The sequence below is a fragment of the Taeniopygia guttata genome, chromosome 3 (assembly GCF_048771995.1).
Source record: "Taeniopygia guttata chromosome 3, bTaeGut7.mat, whole genome shotgun sequence".
Taxonomy (NCBI): domain Eukaryota; kingdom Metazoa; phylum Chordata; class Aves; order Passeriformes; family Estrildidae; genus Taeniopygia; species Taeniopygia guttata.
The window spans coordinates 92,459,190-92,471,402 of NC_133027.1; the positions used below are offsets into that span (position 1 = coordinate 92,459,190).

Genomic DNA, 12,213 nt, shown 5'->3' on the forward strand with positions numbered 1-12,213 from the left:
AATATTTAGCTCTGCTGCAGCAGCACTTTGTGATTATTTAATACCTCCAGGGACAACTTCCTTGAAATAATAGGTGAAGTGCTGGGATTTGAGAGAGCTGAGTGTAATTCTCTGCTGTTGCAGACTCAGATCTTTGGCAGATCAAAGAGCAATGCTGTGCTGTGATAGGGCATCTGTGTACATCCCAAACCCTTGGGAGAGGGGGTGCAGAGTAATGGAATTATGGCTACACAGTTATTTTGTGTGAAAGCATAGAAAGCAGTTCAAATGTTAAGCAGGTGATAAAACCTAAGAGTCTCCAGGAAAGCCCAGTCAACCCCAAAATGCAAAAAATTGCCTTGTCTCAAATATGAACACAATATTTTTCCAATTAGCAAAAACAGTTATCCCAGCACTCAGGTGAGGCCTGTGTGGTTGTAAAGAAGGAGTCAAGATTTGGGTTCTAAGGAGAAATATATCTGGGTCCTGCTCTGCAGATTTTAAAGGTCTATGAGCAAATAACCTGTAATTCCCACAGGTGTGGAGTTATCTGGCTTGTAAATGTATATACCTTATAAAATGCTGGATTTGTTTCATCTCTTATGCTATCAAAAATCCCCTAGGGAATATTTATCCTGCCTTTGCATGGAGACAGTGAGAAGAACAAACTTTTAATTCTAGAATGTCACCATGGGCTGGGCTTCATGCAGACAAAAATGTCTAGAAACAAAACATGGTGTCCTGATGCAGTATTTGAATCCATCTCCAGCCTTGTAGAGAGGTATCCAAGAAAATTCCAGTGTTCTCTAAGAACCATTTCATCAGAGCTGAGAGGAGACGGTGACATGGTTTGGGTGGTAAGTAACTCTGAACCAGGAATGTCACTTTTCAGCCTGACTTCTCCAGTACTCCCAGCTTTCATGTTTAGCCTGCAAAACAAAGCAAATAAAAACACCACAAACAATCAAACAGCTACCTTAAGATAATATATGAGAGGAGAGGAAACTCTAGGTTGGTGATGAGTGGTCCGTGAGAGTAAGAACATACTCAACCCCACTGCAGTGCGATGGTTCCTTCAGCTGGGCATGCAGAGCTTCTCTCCTTGGCAGGAAAAGGCATTGATTATTTATTTAATTAGCTAATGTGTAGCAATGTGAGGGTGGGGAAAGGCTGCAAGATAATTGTTACCATTATTATCAAAATCACACAGAAGCTTCTCATAAATATCTTCTTTATTTCTCACGTAAATGATGTTGTCAGTACCAGAAGAATTTTTCATCTCAAAAGTTTCTATTGAAAAACTTTGTACTGGGCTCCAATTTGAAACCTATTCTAACTAGCAGACAATATGAAACAATGCCTAAATTATTTACCACAAAGATTTAAAGCACAAAAACCGTGACAAACCCATCTGAATTTAATGGATGGATGCAGAATGCACTGCACCCGATTTCATAAATACCTTTGTATCCAAGCTTTTTTTTGCCCTTCCTATAAAATGTTTTTATGATGACAACTTTATTGGTGCTGAAATTGCTCCTTTCCTGATGTTCAGATCACAAGAACTTTGTTTGCCTTTCGTGCATTACCCATTATTATTTCGTCTCCTTATCGTAATGCTATCCATTATTTCCCTTTTTCTATATAGATTATTTTCCCACAGTCATGTCTCTTCTGTCGAGTGGAGGGGCATGGATGGGCTGTTTGTGCAGCTGCAAATGTAAGACCAACAGAGCCTCATCCCTGAGGGAGAGGTGATGAGCTGCAGGGACCATCCCCTCCAGGACCTTTGTCTCGTATCAGTTGATATAAAAGGTCTGCTTGTGTTGGGGCAGCTCCATAGGTGCCACCAGTAATACATCAATGAAGCTGCTTTTTTGTCCAATGTGTTTGTTTTTTCCTTCCTGACCTTTCCTTTGGAACCGCTGTATTGGAAATCAATGGCAAGTTTTATGTTCTAGTTTTTTAGCTTTGCTGTCACAGCCCAAAATTGGCAAGAGAGAGAGAACAGACAAAAGCCTTAAGAGGCATTTGGCAGGCAAAACAAAAAATTACCCCACGTGCCGTTTTTTAAAAAAATCTTACAAGCCATTCTGTGGCAGAAGCCTGGGCTCACATTACAGCTCTGGGAGTTCACTAAATTGCTCCTGTAAGCAGCGTGCATCCCTCTGCATTTAGTGTGACATGGCTGAAATCACAGAACAGGAATCAAGCAGAGTGATGCTCCAGACCTTTGTAAGGAAATGTGTATGTGCTGCTAATACCGCTTCTAAGATATTGGACATGGCTCATGTTTGGCAAGTAAGCAGAAAAGCACTGCCTGAGCCATTATCTGCCAAGCTGCTGGGTTCACACAAACCTATTTTCTGTAGCAGTTCTGGCATCTCTTCCCTGTCTCCAACATATCTCCTTGATCACTTCTTTAAGAGAGCCAAGGAATGCTTAAAAAGAGAACGTGACTTCATCTCATCTCAGATTTTGGGCATTTTTGTGCTCAAACCATTAGCAGATAAGAAAGATGTTTGCAACCCCTTTGGCAGTGAGGGGTCAGTCTTTTCCAGCAGCTCCATTTTGAGTGTGCTAGTTGAAAGGTTGAAAGAGAATTATTCCTATTTAGGGCAATATAGGTGTTTTGTGCACATTATCCTAAGAAATAGCAGTGCAAACCAAAAGTGGAAAAGACCTGGTTAAAGAATATTTAGAGAAGTTATGACATCCTGAGGAACAGCTGAAATTTTTCCCCCTGCACTTCACAGACAGGTGAGAAGATCCCTATACATTTAGAGGTTATCTCTGTAATTTCTCTGTGCCTGAGGAATCGAGGAAGGCAAGCAGAGGAGTTCATCTTTCATGACAGAATGAAGAACCAAGGAAATTGCAGTAATCTAATACCCAGAAAGGCAGAATATAAAATTATTAAACAACATCTTAGTAGTCATCTAGGGAATAAACTGATAAAAAGAGCCTGCATAGATTATTCAAGAACCTACTTTCTCAAACCATTTCTAATTTCATTCCTTGTCAGAGCAACCAGCCAAGTGGATAAAGAGGAGGCAGCAGATGAGATATGTCTTGAATTTATTAAGAGTATGACATTGTCTTGCATGACATTCTCTTAAGCAAAGAGAGAAATATGGCCCAGTGGGTGCGCTCATAAAACTTGTGGATGGCTCTGTGCTGAGAACAGCACCAAGAGCTTTGGAGGGCAGGATTAGCAAAGGCTGGATTAGATGGAAAATTAGCAGAAATCAGTGTTGATGGCCTCAGTAAAGATAAGAGCAAAGAAATTCCAGCAGCTGTGAATGATTTCTCCTGGGTATCTGCCACCACAACATGAGAGTATTTTGCCTTAGGAGTTCTTTAGAAAATGTTTGCCCCTCATTAAAATGAGTGGTGTACTTTCTTTTCATGAAGGGTCACCGGAAAAGCACAAGACTATCACACTTCATTTCTCAAAAAAAAAAAAAAAAAAAAAAAATTCTCCATGCAGGTTTGCTCTTCATTTATTCCAGCCCCAAAAAGACCAGTGACCAATTCTTAGTTCAGATGGTGTATTCAAGCATCTAGGGCTGTTATTTTTCAGCTAGACAGACCTCATGGAAAAGAGCATCACTAATAAAACACACATTTCCTGTGGCAGAGGAAAAGATGCTCCCTTGGGATGAATCTTTTGGAGTAATTAATTAATTAATCATGGCTTTCTTAGGTTCTGATTGAAAAGCAGAGGAAAGAGCACTGCTGTGGAGGTAAATGCTTTGGCTTTGTATTGCAGTGGATATTACCTTTACCCTTTTCAGTTTTGGAGGATGCAGCTGAACTGTACTGCTGGAATGAAGGATGTTGAGCAAATAAATAGATCAGACAATAACAAATTGCTTGGATGAAGTGATATGTGCCAAAGCATATGCCAAAGACTTTTCATGCCAAGAACACTAAGCTGCTACCAAAGCTGTATAAACCCTTATTAAAACATGTAGCAAGAGTTTAGGATATCTGAAAAAAGCCCAAACCCAATCTGCTAGATTTGGTTATCAGTAATATTAGGACCTACTTGCCCTGTTCCAACAGCAGGAGTCACCACAGCACCAAGTGAGCCCAGGGTCAGGAACAGGGAACAATAATCACAGACACATCCATTTCTTCACTTTATATGTATGTGACATAGCTCACACAGAAATACACCAGCGATGTTTACAGAGATAGAAGACAAAAAAAATATAATTGATTGGAGAATTTTTGAATAAATTTTTAGGTAGAAAACGTTTTTCCAGTACATGTTGAGCACAGCAGGAAGAAGGGAAGAGAAGGAGCACTGGAAATAAACCTACATGAAAACTCTTTGTTTGGTGTTCAGTACACATTCATTCATTGACAGTAATTTTTTTTTTTTAAACCCACATGTAAGTGTTGTTTTGTTCTTTTGAGAGTTTTAAAGTTCATCCAAAAGTATTTTATGCCTTCCAATGTTAATATATTTCTACTGAATCTTTTTACACTGTTTATGTAAATAATGATTGTTTTGCATTCTTCTTTGTGGGTGGTGAGAATTGATAGACTGTTAGTTTAACCAGTGTAGTTAGAGAGGTGACAATTTCACCCTCCAATCCACTGTCACTTTTAAGTTGCTATATATTGTGAAGTCAGAAAATAAAGTTCTCTTTTAGCTCTTTTCTTCCCCTCTTTTAAATCTACGTACTTCTGTAAGTTATTTCATGTCGTAGTGTAACAAGAAAGAAAGCCTAATGAAATCAAAACCCCTCTTCCACTAAAAAATACCAAGTAATTCTTCAAGGAAGTCTCAAGCCTTAACTGAAGGGTTTTCCTGTGAGCTCTGCAGGGCTCATTACAATGTTATCCAATGCAGACATAGATTTTTTGGTCACTGCTCTTAGCTTTTCTTTTGCAGGGAAGGTAAAAGCTATGAAAATTCATAGTACAGCAGTAGATACACCTTTGCAATCCAAGGCAGAGATGTTCTGCGCTAACCGCTTACAAACAGTCTGAAAAGCATGAAAATCAAGTTGTGTTTCAAGAAAATATGTTTAGATGTAAAACCTGGGAGCACATTTATGCATTTCCAAGAAATGTATATCCTGGAGCTCAGGTTAAACACACACAGACTTTGCCTGGTATTTCTAGTATAAATCATAAACTTGCTTTTGTCTTTTTCCCTTGAGAGCCTTTGCAAAGTTAATTGTCCCTGACTCCTTGCCAGTATTACCTCAGTAAATACAATATATGTGCATTGGCAAATGCCTTGCACTGTGCACATGTCAATTTCAATAGATCAATAAATTATTTTCCTGTAATCTCCAATCTAAGATATATTCTACAGAGATTGCAGAGAGCATATCACTCTGTGGAAGTGCTGGTGTAGAACCACACCTAAAAACATATTAAAATATTCAGAAATATGTAAAAATATTTTTAGCTGGATAGACTTCTGTATTGGGTATTTCTGGCAAAGCTGGATTACTTCTTTCCACAAAATCTCTGTCCCAGGCATGACTAAATATGCCTAGAGGTGGGCTTTCCAAATGTAGGAAGAAAAGCACAACATCATAAGCTTAGTGTTTCCTCTGGATCTTGAGATGCCCTGGCTCTCCCAGGCACAAATTCCACTGCTCAGCCCAAGCTGCATAGCCACTTGTTTCTGGACTTCCAGTGGATGCCCATATCATCACACTCCACACCCTGTCAGGAGCGTCCTGGCATCTCCATCCAGTTGCTTTCCCACAGTAGGTTAGAGCAGTAACACCCTGCCAGTCTTTAATCTCAGTGCCTGCATCATCACAGGCTCACTCCAATGTAAGTCAGAGGATCATTTGATCCATTGCAAAATGATGGCTGAGTTAGATCATCATTTCCCCCTTTCACAGCTGCATTCATTGCTCCTTCCCATTTGTCAGTTTTGCAATTTCTTTGTCAAAATTCTCCTCTACCCATTTCGAGGTCAAAAGTTTCCCAGTACTGCGGCAGTTTTTTTGGGTCCAATTAGAGATGGATTGTTCATCAGAAAGATGTCAGAATTACTGCAGCACAATTAACCCTTATTGTTTCCAGTGGTAGGACAAATCTAAGCAGCCCCAGGTGAAATCCCTTTGCTCTATAAATCCCAGTTATGCTCACATTTGCTGTTACCAATATGTGCAGCCTGACAGATGCATTTTTCTTAGCCTGTGTGCAATCTCCATTTGCATGGTAATGAGGCTTTCCAAAGGCATTCAGCAGGTGAGAGGGAGATGAACTCCTTCCATCAGCATCAGAACTCACCATCAGCTGTGGTTTTCAGGAACAGGAAAAGCTCCAAGGGATCCGTGCCTGAGCTTAAAGCTAAAAGCCACTACCAGTGATGGGATAAGCTGCTGCCAAATCTGCTTGTGACATAACCAGCCATATTTTAAGCTGCACTGATTTATATACACCCTTACCATAATGTTGGATTAGAAGAGTGGACAGGAGACAAGGAATAATAGTTTGACCAAGGTCTGGTGGGCTTTAACCCCAGTTCCCTATTGAGGGTTGTTTCTAACACTGCACAGCGCCATTCATATCTTCCTCCCCAGCTTTTGTTGACTAACACTGAAGCTGCTGTCCAATTTAAACCTCATCAGACTCCACTTGAGCTCTGGAAGATAATTAAATTCCCTAGGTACTGCCCCATCTCCAGCTGTTTTCTCCTGATGTATCCTTGCCATAGTTCACCTCGTGCATTCATGTGAGCCTCTCTTCTCCAGCGCTCCCTTAACTCCTAAGTTCTCTCCCTCACTGTATTTCCAGGCTGATCAGTCCTAATCTGCTCATCCAAAGTTTTCTTGTCCAAAAGCTGTGACAGACTCCCACTATCCTCACTGGAATTTGTTGAAGCATCTCCTAAAGACCCTCCTGAGGTGAGCAGACAGGAGACAGATTTGTTCCACCCTGTCCGAGGTGTGGCTGACAGTAACCTCCTCCCACAGCCATGGCAATGATCTCCAACCCTTCTCTAAAGACTCCAAACAATAGAGTTTTTTTCAGCACAGGTGGTATTTTTCAGGCACCCACCATCTGTTTTCTCAACTTTCCTGGCACAGGTGCTGTTCACTGGGTGAGCTGTTTCCTCCTGCTGGGATGGCACAGAAAACCAGGTCCCAGCTGTTTTCTTCCTGGTGCCTGGTAGTTCACCTGAGCTCACTATTCCCATGCACTCCCACTATTTCATTGCATTATCTCATGAGTTATGCAAACGTTATATTGTATAGAAACCTCTTTCTCCAGACAGTGATTGGATTTTTCTTATGTCATTAAAGGATTTGTTCCTCTGTTGTTTTCTGTAACAGCGAGTAATTCCCATTAAATATTAAGTAATTGATTTGCCATATTTGCCTGGGGGCTTTTTTTTTTTTTAATTAATTGATTTATTTAGTCATTGTAATTACAGTAAATCAGCTAACTAAAAATAATGCCAAATAATTAATTTACTTAGTATTTAAATATTACAAATTGCCATAAAGGACTGCACACAGGGTAAATTTTCTTATCACTTGCAGGAAATGGAAAGATTAATTTCCAAATATTATTTATGTGTGCTGGGTTTTGGTGCTTTGCCATTCCACCCAGTGAGCAATGCACAAGAAAATCCAGTTATTGAGGCTGATCCCAAAGCACTGAGATCCCTGACTTTCCTCTTCTCAGCTAAATGAAGCAGTGTAAAGAGAGGTTAAAAAAAACCCTAATGACACTTATGTGGGAGTCTGATCACCTTGCTAACAGGTTTAATCTCTCATCTGAGGATTTTCTGTTGTCTAATAAGGCTTAAGTTCACATTTCTGTTGTTTCACTCACATGAAACATGAATATTCTGGCAATGCCTCCCCTATGTGGCCACTTCTTTGAGGAGGGAGGAAACCCAGTATGAATTTATAATCTTTGCAATCTCTCAGCTACTGGTAAATCTGGTGGAAGCTATCAAAAACAGCAAAAAGGGATGGAGGGAAGAGTAAGGGAGACAGGTACTGATTAAAAGTAAAAAATCACAGCCCCCTTGTTTCTGTAGGAAACCATGTGAATAAATAGGTTTCATGCCTTTCATCAGCTGAGATGCCAAAGTGTCTGTGCTGCTGAAGATGGGATTAAACCAGACCCCCTCCAGCCTCTGCTGCAACAGAGATTTTTTTCCCTCTGAAAAGGATGCTGAGGATGGTAAAAATTCAGCCTAATTAGATTCAAAAGAAACAAAACAGTGAGCTGTCTTGGGAGTCCCACCGCTATCTTCTAAGTCCTTTATGTGTTTATTTTGAAGCATTAGTGGAATGTCCTTGTCTTCTTGTCAGAGCCCCTGTGGGAGCAATGTAAGTACAGAGAGGAAGAGGCTTGGGAGAGCCCCAGATCAGATTTTATGAGCCCATCCCTAAAAAGCACTCAGAAATTTGCTCAATTATAAAATTTGTGATCAAAGAATCATAGAATCCTGGAATTGTTTGAGTTGGAAAGAACTTTAAAGATCTGTGGGCAGGGATGGCGCTCACTAGGTCAGGTTGCTGAGGGCCCCATCCATCCTGCCTTGAACACTTCCTGAGCTGATTTTGAACGTGCACACAGGGATTATAATCCAAGGCAGGACTCCACATCTGATAAAATCCCCCTGCTGCCCCTCTCACTGAGCTTTGGGGCACATTTGGAGCCTGCAAGGGAGCTGCTTTTCATACAAACCTGGAGAGAAGATGTGCTCCAGAAGAACAACTCATTGGGACATCATTCTGTCAAGGACTCGAAGTCCTCAGTGCCAACTGCTTCACACCACAGGACCAAAATCTTTTTTCTATCTCATTTTCTTCTTCTGTTAGACTGAGTTTTTTCATTCAGTCATGGAAATATTAAAAACCTGAACAGATTCAGCCATGAGCAACCTGCTCCTCCTGGCCTTGCTCTGAGCAGAGGGAACAGACCAGGGTCCTCCAGAGGTCCTCTCCAGTCTGAATTCAGTGTTTCCCTTGCTTGTGTCACATATTAAATACGTTTTGTCTGAAAAGGCCTTAGTATCTTAGTGATGTCTCTCAAAACTTCCTATCACACACAAGACAGATCTGCAGGAATTCTTCCTCTTTAATTTCATCCTTGGTGTGCTTATGTGGGTGTTGAAAAATTGCTTCAGAATGTTTAACTAATTCTAATTAAACCATTCTCATTTTCTCCCTGGTCTCACTCACTCCATAAATTGGCCATCCCTGAAGTTTTGCTTTCAGGCCCAGTCTCAGGTTTGAGAGGGATTTCCAGAGTGGAAACAAATAACAAATAATGACATAATACTTACTTACTCTGGCATTGCTGGCACTTGAAATTTAGAAGTGCGTTCATACCCTTCTTTATTCAAAATAGTCTTAATATTTCCAACAAATACTAAAATGTGTCTCTAAGTTCAGTGAAACACTGAAGAAATGGGCAACTGATGATTTATTTTTCCCAATTATTTTTTCACATTTTTTATTAAAAAGGAACAATGTTTGCAATGAATCTTTCATTTCCAAATACCAATAGGGAAATTCTCTTCTTATCTTGCCTGTTTTGCTTTTGATATGGTTAATTTGGCAGAAGCAAAATGAGTTCCTCAAGTATGGCAGCATTGAGGAATTTACTTTTCACCCTGGAGGAAAAAAGTTCGAGCTGCAAAGCTGTGGCAGAGCTTTACTCCAAAAAGCCCCGGGTGGCTTCTGTTGCCTTTGTTTTGTACCTACTTCCCCTGCATCCCTCTACTTCATTTATAATCCACAGGACACTCCTCCAAAAGCTTCCCAGACCATCTTCCATCTCTCTTCTCACCATGTGGTCATAAATCAGCTGCTTCCTTACCTTCTTCTTGGCATTCCCTGCTCCAGTGGGTTTCTCCATCACCATGCTTGCCATATTCCTCTGCTCCTCCTTGGCTTGCCTTCAAGTAAATTTCCCTCCATTGTAGTCCATTTTCAGTCCTGTAGGAGACAAAGAAAAAAAAATGCTAAGTGAAAACAATTCAATGGACTGTACAATTGTAAACATATTTGCCAGGCTAATGAGTCGTTAATGCCAGGAATGAGTTGTTAATGAAAATGAAGGGTAAAATTGTAACAAATGCAGGGTAGCCTTTTTCTTTCTTCTTTTTTTTTTTTTTTCAGTTGAAAGCCTTTCTAGCTTGGAGGTACGAACAATCATTTCATTATTTCTGAAAAGACCTGGCAGGAGTCCAGGCTCAGAATTTGACAGTGTTGAGAACTGAGGTAGGCATAAAAGAGTTATTTCTATCTCAATGAGGTTTGATGTTCCACCTAAAGTCAGCAGATCCCCTGCTGGTGTTAATTGGTGTCAGGGAACTGTTTCTTCTGGAACAGCTCAAAGAGACACCAGCAGAGAAACTGCCTTGCTCTATTTCTATGTTTCCATTCTTTCCCTTTGCCTCTCAAGGGGAAAAAAAAAGCCCATCTGAAGTATGAATACAGAAGAGAAGCCTGGAATTTACTGCTCCTCAACTCGTGTAGGTACCCAAGTGAGAAGAAATGGCTCCAAAGGCCCTAGTTTGCATGGTATTGAGGCACCTGTGCTCCTTCAAGAATTCCCTTGCCTGAATTGAGCCTGGAGTGTTCCCATCCCTTCAGCTGATGAGCCCAGGGAGGGCTCAGCGACAGAGGTTTTAAATGCTGCAGTGTAATGCCCCCCTCACTCAGATTTCTGGTGGGTGAAGTGTTTTTCACAAGGCAGACAAAAGACGTGGGTTTTTTGCAGGGTGGCTCATTACTATGGCAACCAGCAGAGTGGCCTCCCCCTGCCTGGCAGCACTGATTTCAGAGATCAGGGAGAATTTCTGCTGAGTGTGCACATCACTGGTGGCTGTGGAGACAATCCTAAAAGAGGAGTTAAAAGGAAATTCAATTAATCAACGTGCCCCACAAAGCCAAACATCTGGATGTAGCAGCTACATCTGGTGTAGGTACAGGTACTGAGCAATAACTAGGAGGTGACAAGGGTCTAGAAGAGGTTTTTCGTCTCTGTATGGTAATGGCAAACAACTGGCCTTTGACACAAGCCAGAGTTTAGTTATGTACAGTGTACAAAAGCAGGGGGAGTTTGCAGCAGCTCCTTTTCAATCTGGAGAGGGGCAGAGAAAATGAGAGGCTGAGCTGGGAGAACATTGTGTTCCCTGGGTTGCAAGGAGTTTCTTTCCATTCAGGGCAAGATAAGCTTCTAAGAAAAATTACTTTCTTCCGTATCTGTAAGAATGCAATTTGATGTGTTTTTAAGAGAGAAAAGGGTTTTCTTCCTCATTTCCAGTAATTGCCTAACACTTGTCAGGCAAAACAAACATAAGGCAGAGAAATAGTTTCAATCTAGGCAATCACAGCCACGGCAGCATTTAGGTTTTGCAAAGTGTGCTGCAGTCTTAACCTGCTCATTTTCCTACAGAAGCAGCCACAAAGGAAACATTTGCTCACTCTTTCATCCTATTCTTAGAGGGTTGATGTTGGTCCACCAGCACTGGCAGCTTCTGCGCCCAGAGAAACAGTAAGAGCCTGAATGAGAGATGCAGGACTCCAGGCAGCTCTTCAAAATGCAGTTTATTGTACCCAAGATGTTACAACAGTCCAGGGTCGTGGGTGACAGAGCCTGCACCTACAGCCGTCAGCTCCAGCTGCAGACAAGCCTGGAGACCCTTTAATTTTGGTTACAATGCATTATATACTTTTCTTTGTTGAGCATCTTAATATAGAAGAACCAATCTATATCTTTACTTTTATCTATAGCCTGTCATAACTCCTGTAATCACCATATGCATGTTACTAGGCTCCAATCACTAACAGTTGGTATGTTACAGTTTAAGCTAGAAGTTGTTTTTCAGTTTTCTTGCAGTGGAAAATTCTGAGACCTTTTCTCTGCTTGCAACATCAGCAGTCTTGTTTGCCTGTGGTATCTTTCTGCTTGGTAAAAACATCTTCTTGTTTGAGGTGGGTTTATCCTTTGCCCTAAGCCATAAAAATCCCTTCTATCTAACATACCCTTTGCCTTCTTAGCTGTCCAGCAAGACTGGCTCAGAAATTGTCAATTTACACATCTATTATTCTTCTATATCAAAACTTACTTTCATTTCTATTCCTTCTTCAGATTCTACATTCAAAAATCTTTCTGCCAAGCAGAAAAATCTGTGAGACTTTCTTGTCAAATTTTCATCCTTCCCAACAAGAAACAGCCCAGACACCTGCTCATTTTCCTGTATGTGCAGACAGTCCC

The 12,213-nt window shown here is 40.9% G+C and overlaps 1 long non-coding RNA gene across 2 annotated transcripts; it reads right to left on the reverse strand.

The window, feature by feature from the left end:
* Positions 1 to 629: 629 nt before the first annotated feature.
* Positions 630 to 10,693, reverse strand: LOC115494472 (uncharacterized). 2 transcript variants are annotated; one of them, XR_012055246.1, is made up of 3 exons: positions 10,553 to 10,693; positions 9,808 to 9,926; positions 630 to 908 (listed from the first exon to the last, which is right to left on the reverse strand). It is a non-coding gene; the product is annotated as an uncharacterized lncRNA (long non-coding RNA). The 2 variants fall into 2 exon arrangements; XR_003959498.4 differs by having other exon boundaries at positions 10,527 to 10,671.
* Positions 10,694 to 12,213: the final 1,520 nt, after the last annotated feature.